Source organism: Pyrus communis, chromosome 5 (genome assembly GCF_041283825.1).
Source record: "Pyrus communis isolate YQ-2024b chromosome 5, ASM4128382v1, whole genome shotgun sequence".
NCBI lineage: Eukaryota > Viridiplantae > Streptophyta > Magnoliopsida > Rosales > Rosaceae > Pyrus > Pyrus communis.
This window is the reverse complement of record NC_142569.1, coordinates 28,028,764-28,040,846: the sequence shown is the minus strand read 5'-3', so window position 1 is coordinate 28,040,846 and position 12,083 is coordinate 28,028,764. Positions and strand designations below refer to the sequence as shown.

Genomic DNA, 12,083 nt, shown 5'->3' with positions numbered 1-12,083 from the left:
GAGCTGCTCCATGGTGGTACCTCACCAAATTAATCATCCAAGATCATTGGCATTTTTTAAATTTTAACGATAAAGATAAAATAAAAGATAAAATGAATAATACCAGGATTGATTTTTTTAGTGTAAAATGCAATTTTTCGTTAAAATGAACAATATGAGGGTTTTTCGTTAAAGTTCTTTTTTTTTAATAGGATGAAATTTAATCAGCATCAACAAAGATCACTAGACATGTCATATATCACAATGGAGTGCTGAAGGAATTCTTTGTAACTCGAAAGTTTCAGCGAACCCAATCGCAGGCCGTAAGGAAGTTTCTCGAGTGCATTTCTAAACCATATCGAAATAAAAATCAATAGCATACACAATCATATATATCTTCTGATTTTCATAAGCTTATACAGAATAAGATCATGAGACTTAAAATATCTCAATGCTATTATTTCGCGCAAGGGAACTTATAAACTAAAATTCTTTCAAATAACAGATGTACATGTACATTTTAACTTTCCAATTGCCTCCAAAGCTCTGCTGGAAACCATACTAATCACACTACGTTTGGGAAGAAATCAAAAATAAAGCATGAAAGCGCAAGATCGAGCAGCGCAACGCCAGCAAGAAATGAGGCTACACAACAAGAGCAAGGGGAATGAGTACTAGTTTGGTAGTGCTTAAATTTTTTTAGAAGCAGGTATGAAACAAAAAATCTCAATAAAAATTTGTGTTTCCGTAAGTCTAAATTTTTATTTTTATCAAAATCACAAGTCATTCAAAATCATTTTGTAATACAGTCTAGTCGTATTTTTATTCACTTATAAATGACATGTCTTAGATTCAAGTTTCATGGATAGTTAATTTGATAATACATTAGGTTACCTTAGTACTGAACTTCCTATAGAATATTGGACCACATGCAACAGGAAGGATGTTTGCAAAACTTCAATCTTTACATCCCAGAAGGAAAAGGTTGTCTCCAATTTTTCAGTGTACCTTGAATGGTCAGAAACCAGAAGACCCAGTTCGGAGCATCTTGAAGGCTTCAATCGCTCTAGGGAATGGAGCGCCACTTCCTCGCCCTTCTTCAAGCTTTCGCACAAAATCGGCCTTTGGCGAGAGAATCTCCTCCCAGGGGGCCCGGTTCCAAATCCCTCTTAAAAATTCCACTGTCGTATAAATCCAGCGACTTCGACTCAACGACACCAATTTTGATCGCGTCAAGGAAAAGATCCACATCGAGTCTGGACTTGTGGGCGAATATCCTCCCCTCCACCAGCCCCACCACCGTGGAAGGGATGATAGTCTGGATCGCCAGCAATGCGAACAGAGGGGTTTCCATACGGTTTTTTCGTCGCCGCCGACGAGGATTGCGAGAGTTCCATTACGAGGGACGGAGAAATTGAGGGAGAGGAGAGAATGTGAATAAGGGACTTTTATATCACATTTAATTATATATATTTTTAATCATTTAACAAAGTCATATCTATTTAACAAACACAATTAACTTTTTGTTTTTTGGGCTAAAAACACTTTTTACAAACATAATTTACTAAATATTTTACTGTTTTATTTTACATCTATTTATTTTCAGGAGAACATTTTTTTTCTTTTTTTCTTTTTAACAATAATATCAAACTAACTCTAAGAAACGTCATTACTTCTATACCCAAATACCACATAACATGCCCGATAGATCAAAAATTCGAAAAGAGGAAAACTAGTGATAAGGGGGCAGAAAAATAACAAGATAAAATGGCCAGTAAATCTATCAATGTTTCCTCCCTTTAAACTGAGTCCCTGGCCAAAAATTGTCGTTGAGCTCTGCTAGGCAACGGCCTCCACAGGATACCTGTCAATGCAATCTTCCCATGGACTATGAGGAGAAGCTTTTACACTTTGAAGAACCTCCCACACCGCACTGTTACATTTGAAACCACTGCCGAAAGCAATCTGCCAGACACGGTTTCCCTTTTGCATCCTCCCCTTTGCCTCGATATAAGCCAACTCATACCAGATCGAACTAGATGAGGTGTTACCAAACCTGTGGAGTGTCATCCGAGACGCCTCAACATGAACTGGTAGAAGCTGCAAGTTCTTCTCAAGCTCATCAATCACGGCCCTTCCCCCAGCATGTATGCAGAAATGATCAAAAGCAAGCTTGAAATCTGGGATATAAGGCTCGACTTTTGCGTTGAACAACTTCTTCGCAACCAAAGTAGCAAAGAAGAGAAGCTGCTCACTTAAAGGCAGGACAAGGGGACCCAATGTTGTGATGTTAGCCTTGAGAGCCCCACCGGCAATTGCCATGAGATCCTTGGACAAAGAAACCCCAGTTTTCCCATCATCATCCTGCTCTTGATAAACACACCTAAAGGCCTTATCATCAGCACCACAATGAGTCCTCACAACGTGGACCAGCTTATACTTAGCCCGACGCCTATCCATGGACTTATTTGAAAGCAAAACTGCTGACCCACCAACACGGAACAAACAGTTGGGTATCAGCATGGATTTCTTGTTCCCAAAGTACCAATTCTGAGTAATATTCTCAGTACTAACAACAACCGCGTATGTATTCCTATGAATTTGCAACATATCCTTGGCAAGATCAACAGCTATAACTCCAGCACTACACCCCATACCCCCTAAATTAAAACTTCTAATATTCCCCCTCAATTTGTACTTATTAACAACCATAGCAGACAGTGAAGGAGTTGGATTAAACAAACTACAATTCACAACAAGAATACCAATGTCCTTAGGCTTAACATTTGCATTAGCAAACAGATCATCCAAAGCACCAAAAATCACCTGCTCTGCCTCCTCGCGAGCCGCCGCCATTGATATCCTTGGTGGAATGTAATTCATTGCTTCAGGGACATAAGTTTCCTCTCCGAGGCCAGATCGCTCCAGAATCTTGCGCTGGAACTCAAGCGAGGACTCATCGAAGTCCCCTATCAACTTTGAATGCTCCATAAACCGGTGGTATCTCACTTTCAAATGCGACGGGGCTTTGTAACACGAATAGTCCACAAGGTAGACGGATCTCGGACGGGTCATAACATTAACAGTGGATCCAAAAACAACCATAGCACAGAAAAAGATGACGGCAACGAGATTGCACTGGAGTTGGAGCCAGAGCTGGTGAATGTCATCCGGGTTCACCAGGGAGGCTTCAATGACGATGACTGCCACTAGAGGAACTAAACAGAGAGTCAGGAGATGGGTTATCAAGTAATGGTAACCCAATTTCACATACTTCAAGTTCACAGTCTGCAAGAAGTCCAGCGGCCGACGGCTCTGAACTCCACCATTGGTGGTCGGAGAAATGCACATGATGGGTTTGCGAAACGGTAGCAGAGAGGATTCAGAGGTTTCTATCTGGCGAAAAGGATGATGTGTGTAGGTGAAGAGGACGGGTCTGAGGAGAAGATAAGGAGTTGAAAGTTGATACAGCTAAAACATCGACAGAGAGAGGTTTTGAGGGTTTGGTGTCCTATTTGTGTTTGTTCTGCTACGACTCTACCATTTGTCTCTGTTTAGTATAAGATTTGTGAGGAACAGAAGAGGGAGTGATGCAAGAAATGGACTGATAAAATTTTAGGAGGGGGAGGGTTTTTAAATATGGGGGGACGGATGTTTCAAATGGAAACACGGGAGAGGGGAATGCTGATGGGGAATTGGGGGCGATTGCTTGTGTCCTTTCCCAAATAGGCAAATGGTGATTGCTTACCTATATATTGTATCTTAGCTTTAATTAAATTTCTTCATTTATGCATCTTTACTCAAAAATTTAATTTGCACCTTTAGTCCCCGTGTTTTCGATTTTGCTAATTTAGTCCTCCTTTTTTTTTAGAGAAATTAGATGAAAAATATCTTTAATTGGCTAATAGTGATAAACACAAAGATAAAATTGGCCAAATTGAAAACACAGGGCCTAAATTGACCAAATGACTCAACACAGGGGCCAATTTAACATTTAAGCCTATATGATACCTATATCATAGGTTGATAAAATATGTTTAACCAGTGATAGAGGTGTCTACAAAATAAATAAAAATTATCTACCTATCATCCATGAACATAGTTCAAAGAAATTTCATTTTTCATACAATTATAGATCTACATTATTATATATGTTAATAATAATATATAATACATACGAAATACATTAGTTAACACAGTTAATGTGATAACCTATCCCTAATTTTACAATGTTATTAATTTTTAAAAGAGTGCATTGACGAAAATACCCTACTGGCAAGATTGTTCATTTTCTTTGACTTTCATTTAGTGACGCGTGCAAGTTACTATTTTATCCTACTCTCAAAGTTCTCGATGGGACGATTGTATAAGCGTAATCTGAATCGAAACCGGAGTTATGATAGGGGTTTTACAGAACTACAAATCCAAAAAGTACTTTTGTAAAGATTACTATTTATTATTTTATATATTCCTCCTAATTATTATATTATTATTTTAAGATTATTTTGTGAGAAATGAGGAATAAAGGAAGAACGAATCGGAAAGGAGGAGAAACAAATGAAGAAGGACGGGGCAGAGCTGCCCAATTGGAGGAGAAGAGATGAGGATTGACCAATAAGAACCAGGAGAAAGAAGGAAGATGAGAGAGAAAGAGAAAGGGAGTGGACCAATAGGAGAAGAGGGAAATGAGGGAAGGGGAAAAGCAGCCAAAACCTTCCCCGACCCGTTTGACCCACGCAACCTAGTTGAATGTCTAGGTTCCACATCAATTTCCGATGCCATCTCCGGCGTTTCTTCGGCGATTCACGGCGTGAGACCACTTGGAAACAACTTAGCATCAATCTCTCCTCCATATTCACCCAAAAATCGAAGACATTAATTCCGATTTCATGAGAACCACACTGATGGGTGCGAGGGAACTTTGATGGCGATCCACCATTTCTGAAGTGTTTCTCTTTGATCATCACCACCTTCGGCATCCTCTTGAGGTTAGGAACAAACCCTAAACAAGTTTGGGGACGGTGGAACACCGGAGAAGATGAATTGAAGTGCATCCATTTCTAGGGTTTTGACGGGTTCGTGGCGATTTGAGGATTTGCCCGGCCAAATTAGACTTGGCCACAGGTATAAAACTTGCTCTACTCGTTGAGATATTCATTCTTGTAAAATTTGATAATTTTTGGAAATAGTTGAATTTTTCGTTGCGTGCGGAGGCGGTGGGCAGAGACACTACTTGACCACCCTAGGCTAAAATGGGTGCCATGATTCCGTATTAGACATTTAATTGATGAAATTCCATTGTTTGGTTATATTTCTGTTAAGGGCCGCCACTTGGTTATTATATGATTCGACAATCCAGCCATTGGATCATCACTAAACTTTAATACGTAATATTACATAATATTTAAGGATATTAGAAAATGATGGATCGGGAATCTGACGTACGAATCTTCCCAGACGGGTTTTCTAAGTTTGTAAATCTAAATTTCGGTTGCCACTTAATTTTAGCGATTAGCGGAGATCTAACCGTTGGATCATTCCAAAACTTTAGGATGTTATTTTAAAAGCTTATTGAAACTCTTGGGAAGTTACGGATCTAAAATCTGAGATGCAGATCTTCCGCATCGAGTTACGTAGGGTTGTGGACCCTACCTTTGACCGACGGTTAACTTTTGGTCAATGGGTTACAAATCATTCTAGAACTTCCTTGGGGATGTAAGTTACGTGTTCTATCGATAAGAATTATAAGAGGTGATTTGATATTTGTTCTAGGCGACAATCATTCGTTACACCTCAGTATTCGTGCTAGGGAGTTATAGCGCGGACTTCAGATGAGTGGGTCTTTTCTTTTATATAGTATATACGTGTTTATTGGTTTCCATTTATACATTGAAAGAGAATTTACTACGTATGCCTAGTTTAGACTAATGTTGATAAGAATTAACGAAATAACGGAAAATTATGAAGTGATCATAAATCCTACAGGATGCATATGTATGCGTATGTTTATTGTTGCCATGATTATACCTACGGCTATGAATGATATTATGTTGATTATAATTATCGAACCATTATGGCATGACTATATTTATGTTTTATGCTCATCGTTTGCTGCATCGGTGTTAGTGCTCGCCCAGGGCAAGGGCCAGTCTTTCGCTTGTATGTTCACATCCACACCGCACGCTCGCCTTGGATCCAAGTAAGTGCCAATCTTGTCGTACAGGTTGCAATAGGCAACTTCGACTCATATGTGACCGTGAATAACGCTACTCTTCATGTGATTGTAGCACTAGAGCGTATATCATTATTACACCCAGTCCTATTTATGTCAGAATAACTATGCATGAACTCGTGTGTTAGCATGTGTCGATGAGCACTTGGTTTGATATATTTGCTTATGCAAAAGTATACGATTCCTGACGCCATGCACTTATATATAAACTATTGTGCCGTATTGATATCTTGATATTTTGCGGGCTACGGTGAGTATTTTCATACTATATGTAGTATGTATATCTTGGAAACTGTACATGTTTTACGGCGAAGGGTTATAACGTTTTCAAAGGTTTTCATTAAAACTTTATTTTCAGGCCCACTCACCCTTGTTTTTTGTCCCTCCATGTTTTAGTAGCTGAGCTTTCTTATCGACGAGGATTCTTGGAAAATCTTGGTGTAGACGATTACCTTCGATGGTATAATTCTCACCATATCTTACTGTACTGTACTTATGCTCTAACATCACGTGTGAAATGAGTTCATTCCCGCTTACAGCGCACTCTTATATTTAGGCACTTTAAGTTTTAAATTTATTCACATATTCCACCACACTACATTTTATGGCTTCGTCACCTTCGGAGTGTGTCAGTTAACCTATGATAAAGGTAGAAGAAAATTTGAGATACAAACTAGGAGCAAGGAAAAGGAGAAACAATTATTTATTCTTATATTTAATACTAAAATTGAGTAATGATGAACGTATAAATAAGTGATGACATTATCACAATTTAATTAAAACAGATGTTCATAACAAGTGAATGGACTAACCCAACAAATTGGATTAAACCTAATAATAACTCAAAAAACTGGACTTATATCAAATTTGCTCATTTTTTTATAAAGAGAAAAAAATGTTTCTGTGTTACGACTTATTTTCACTGAGGGATGTAGCAAAGAACAGAGAGAGAGAATTGTGGAATTTCAAGGATGTCAATTTCCCTTTGCATGTGCCCTTATTTATAGTAAATCAAAGAAAGAGAGAAATTTGTCTTGCAAGTAATACAAATCCTAATAGGAAATAATCACTGTCATAAAGAATGAACCAAATCTACCAAGGATTTAGAGAATCACACTTACACTAGAATTGATGTCATAGTACTCCCCCTTGAGTGTATAAATACTCAAATAGCGTTCGCATGAGATCTTCATGGATGATGTAAAGGCAGTTGATGTGGTCGACGACTCAATGAATGAATTTGAGTCTCAAAATAAACCCGAAAGGAATGAATAAAAGGTAAAACTCACAACCTCGTTGTTACAACCCCTATCTGAAAATCATGTAGTTTAATCCCGAAGGATATGAAAAGACAAAATGACCCTAGTTGGTGTCTTGAATAATTATGGAGCCCTGAGTCAATTTCTCATATTTTTCTATTTTATTTAATTATTTTTTGTACTCACAAGTATATCAGTGAAAGCAAAATCGAGTTTGAAGTTACGAAAGTTAAGTTACGAATTTCGGTAAATGAAGGGCAAAATTGTAATTTTAACTAGGAAAATTTTGAGTGCGACTGAACCCCCATTCTCGATTACTCTCTTCTCTTTCCTCATTTCTACAACGTTGACTCTCTCTCTCTCTCTCTCTCTCTCTCTCTATCACGGAGAGAAAATGTTGCTTTTCTAGTTTAAAGTGTATTGTATTTCAAAAGGAGGATGCATGTACAAAGACATATATGTAGGAAAGAAAGAAAAGGTTACAAGTAGCCCTAGAGAGTGGGTAAGCCTAGAACCCATACTCTTCCTTAATTTAAGGTGATTCACACCAAACACAACAAGTGACCAATATTTCCTAGGAACATTCATATGCAGTACTAAAGCTCGAGTCTTCTCAAGCAGGTCTATTCTTCTTTTCTAATACCCCATTTTGTTGGGGTGTCCTTACACAACTAGTTTAGTGAACAGTTTGAACTCAAGTACTAAACCATGTTGTTAGACAAAAACTCAGTGCCATTGTCCGATCTAAGTACCTTAATGTTTGAGTTTATTGGGTTTGTACAAGTCTAAGGAAATCTTTAAATATGCAAAAAACCTCACTTTTTGATTTCATGAGGTACAGAAAAATGACAAATTGAAATCATCAACAAAAATGACAAAATACTTATAATCATCCATTGATTTAATTGTAGGTCCTCAAACTTCAGTTTGTACCATCTCAAATGGCTTACATGTCTTAAAAACAGAAGTGCCAAAAGGTAATCTAACTAACATTGAAAAATGACATGTTTCACATTTAAGTGGTGATTGACAAAACATGGGAAACAACTTTGACAAAACAACTTCAGAAGGATAAGCAAGTCTTTGGTGCCATAATTGTTGGTTTTCAAAACACTTTGGTCCATCTTGAAGGGCTCTAGGCATGATTGAGTTTTTGCACATGTAGTAGAGATCATTAAGAGGGGACCCTTCAACAATCATCTTCTTGGTGATGATGTCATGAAAAAGACCTTTGTTGGGTGAGAAAATGGCAAGATAGTTTGGGGAATTTGCAAGCTTTCCTACTGAAAATAGTTAGAAAGGAAATGAGGGAACATAGAGGGCTAATGACTCATTATTGTTTGTGACTATACTAACTCTTCCCGTACCCAAAACTGACACATTTTTTCCATTTGCAATAGACACTAGTGAGGGATTTTTGAATGCTTGATAGTCATGCAAGTTTGAAAGTTTATTTGTCATGTGATCAATGGCACTAGAGTCAATTATCCAACAATCATATTGAGGATTCTTTATAATGCAAGGGAGAAGGCTTTGAGTATACCTGAAGCCTCTTCATGTCTTGCAAACTTATTTTTGTCAAGAAATCCTGTAAATTGCCCTACTATAGCAGTATGATCTCTATCTTCATTTTGAGAGTTTGATGCAGCATTTTCCATGACCCTTGATTTGCAAGTATGTAGCAAATTTGTTTATGAGTGTCACAGAACTTGCAGTGAAGTCCATGGATCCGTGTGAGACCTCATAGGTGAAGTTAGCTACATGTTGACTCTTGAAGTGGCTTGCTTGTGCAAATTTTGATGGAATCACATTCCCATCTTTGGTGAATTTGGGCATCAATTCTAGATGAAGAATCCAACACTTCTCTTCCACGTGACCAACGCCATTACAGTAAGTACACTTGAGATGAGGTTCTTACCCTTGTATACTTTATGGTTTGCAGCATAGGCTCGAGCTTCAGTTGGCCTAGAGATAGACTCACCATTCATAGCTCTCTTCCTAGTTTCTTTGGGTTAGACAATGACACAAACGCTTTTCAAAGTTGGATGCTTTTGACTCATCAATATGTGGCTTCTAAGATCCTTATACTCCGAGCTTAAGCTTCCCAAAAGTTGGTATATCTTGTCTTCTTCAGCCCTCTTTAGTAGGATACTTGTATTTGTGGTGTGTGGAAGGTACACATCCAGCTCATTCCACATAGTTTTGAGGTTGCCAAGGTGTTGTACAAAAGACTTCCCTTCTTGTTGGATGCATGCAATATCTTTCTTCAGTTGAAAGACCCTTGTATAATTGTTTTGATTTCCATACATGTCCTTCACAGAGTTCCACAAATCTTGTGAGGACTCTAAGTAACTGAAAATTTTAGCTATATGCTTCTCCATAGTATTGAGAAGTAAGGACATGATGAGTTGATCTTTGTAGAGCCAAGCATCATAAGTTGGTGAGGTGATTCCAGGAGCTTCGATGCTTCCATTTACAAAACCAAGCTTTCCTTTCCCACTGAAGGCAAATGAAACTGCACAAGACCAAGGTATATAGTTGAATTCATTCGACAAAACTAAACACAAATACTGATTGGTATTAACCTCAGTGTTTGAGAAGTTTGAAGGGGAAATATGGGAGGTATCACCCTTAATATTTACTGAATCTTCTTCAGCCATGGCTTAAGATTGAAGGTGAGAAGCAATGGTGATGAATTGGCTAGAGACAGGTTACAAATAAACATGCTCTAATACCATGTTACTTTTCTAATTTAAAGTGTATTGTATTTCATAAGGAGAATGCATGTACAAGGACACATATGTAAGAAAGAAAGAAAAGGTTACAATTAGCCCTAGAGACTAGGTAAACCTAGAACCTATACTCTTCCTTAATTTAAGGTGATTCACACTAAACACAGGACTAAGAAGCAACAACAAGTGAAAACCTTAAATCAAGGAGAAAAGGTAATGTTGGCATTGACAATGAGCAGCCATGATGATTCCTTGGAGACTTGTGATATGGGATGATATGCTAGAGTGCTAGGGATTTATTTATGGACCAAAGACTTCCATACTTCAACATTTATGGATCAAAGACATTTAGCCTTCAACATTTATGAACCAAAGACTTTTATACTTCAACAGAAAACCACCACCACCACCCTTACCATTTTCCGTCAAAATCTTAACTAGAAACCACATAAGTAATCATCTAGGTAGTCTAAGGAATTAAATAGATGCATTGCGTGCACAATCCGGTGCCAAAAATATGATAACTCGAGCTTGAGTTCTCAGTGGAATTCTCCAGCATGTTCATAGTGAAAAATGATGGAAACACCTTTTATTTAGCTCTAACTTTACTCCAATCATCCTTAGGTATCAATTCCAGGTTGTGGATGTTGAATTTGAGTTATAAATTGAGGTTTTAATCTCTGTAACGCTCTGTGCAATTTCCCACTTCTCGGCGAGTTTTTCTGGTTGAATTTTGTCTAGTTCGAGACTGGTGGTGCTCGAAACCAACTCGAATCAATTCTAGGTAATCATCCTTCAAATTGCATGTGAGATTTGAGTTGAGAAACTCAAGTTTTGACCCCGCATGCCCTCCGTTCCTGAAAGTTCAATGTCTAAATAGTACTTTTTGATGTTGAATTAACAAGATGTTAGAACATGCTTGTAAAAGCTAAGTTATACATTCATGGGTACAAGTGGGATTAAATTGGACTAAGGCAAAGGACTTAATGAGGAAGTACGCTTGGATTACATGTGAGTGGATCCCTTTAAAACTTTTGTTTTCGATTAAATTGTTTTGATGAATAAATGATTTGAAATCAATTTGATGAAACTTAAGTAAAATTGATATTATGACACTATTGTGAATTTAATAATTTATTGTTACTAAATGGTCATTATGCACTATGTACCAGCTAGCTATGGCCGTATGACTATTTGTAGGTATTGATATTTCTAGTAGAGGCTAGATATTATGAGTGATTTCCGGTAGAATATTTAGCTAGTAAAGGCTAGCAATACATAGTGGAGGTGGATCTGAGCATCCCTTTAAAGAGGGTGCTAATTGTGAACCCTTGATGAGGAAAGTCTTATCCTTATTAGTTATGAGAAGTTGTTTAAAGTTTGTTTTTATTGTGGGTGTAGGAGATCAATATACACGCTTACTTAGAAGAGGCCTTAGACGGTGGGTATGTCATGATAGACAAAGTGTTCGAGGATGAACTTTTGGTATACACTGAAGATAACCATGTTGATGATGATGTGAAGGAATCCCTACAAAAGGATGTGATGTTGTGCTTTCCTTCTGATGTTAATATGAAGAAGAGAATATTGACCGTGAGGAGGCTGGAATTAGAGAAGTGGTGGAGACTCAGGAGGATGAGGGTTGGACCATAGTGGTTCCTAAGTTGAAAAAGAAAGTTGACAATAAGAGAAATTGGGAGTTGGTGGTTGATGATGCCATATCAAAGAATGCTGGGAAAGAGGTAGGAAAAGTTTCTAAGTGTAAGTGGATACCTAGGGCTGATCTTGTGCTGGACTAGAGGAAGACTTAAGATAACTCTAACAAAGAGCAGAAGGTAAATGCTAACTTTAAAGTTCTTGTTCACTTAAATGATAATTTTA

At 37.8% G+C, this 12,083-nt stretch overlaps 1 long non-coding RNA gene and 1 pseudogene across 1 annotated transcript; both read right to left on the bottom strand.

Annotated features, from left to right (window-relative positions):
- Nucleotides 1–417: 417 nt before the first annotated feature.
- LOC148697068 (uncharacterized) lies at nucleotides 418–1,424 on the bottom strand. The gene is made up of 2 exons (XR_015963033.1): nucleotides 874–1,424; nucleotides 418–624 (listed from the first exon to the last, which is right to left on the bottom strand). It is a non-coding gene; the product is annotated as an uncharacterized LOC148697068 (long non-coding RNA).
- Nucleotides 1,425–1,539: 115 nt separating this feature from the next.
- LOC137726591 (3-ketoacyl-CoA synthase 4 pseudogene) lies at nucleotides 1,540–3,662 on the bottom strand (annotated as a pseudogene).
- Nucleotides 3,663–12,083: the final 8,421 nt, after the last annotated feature.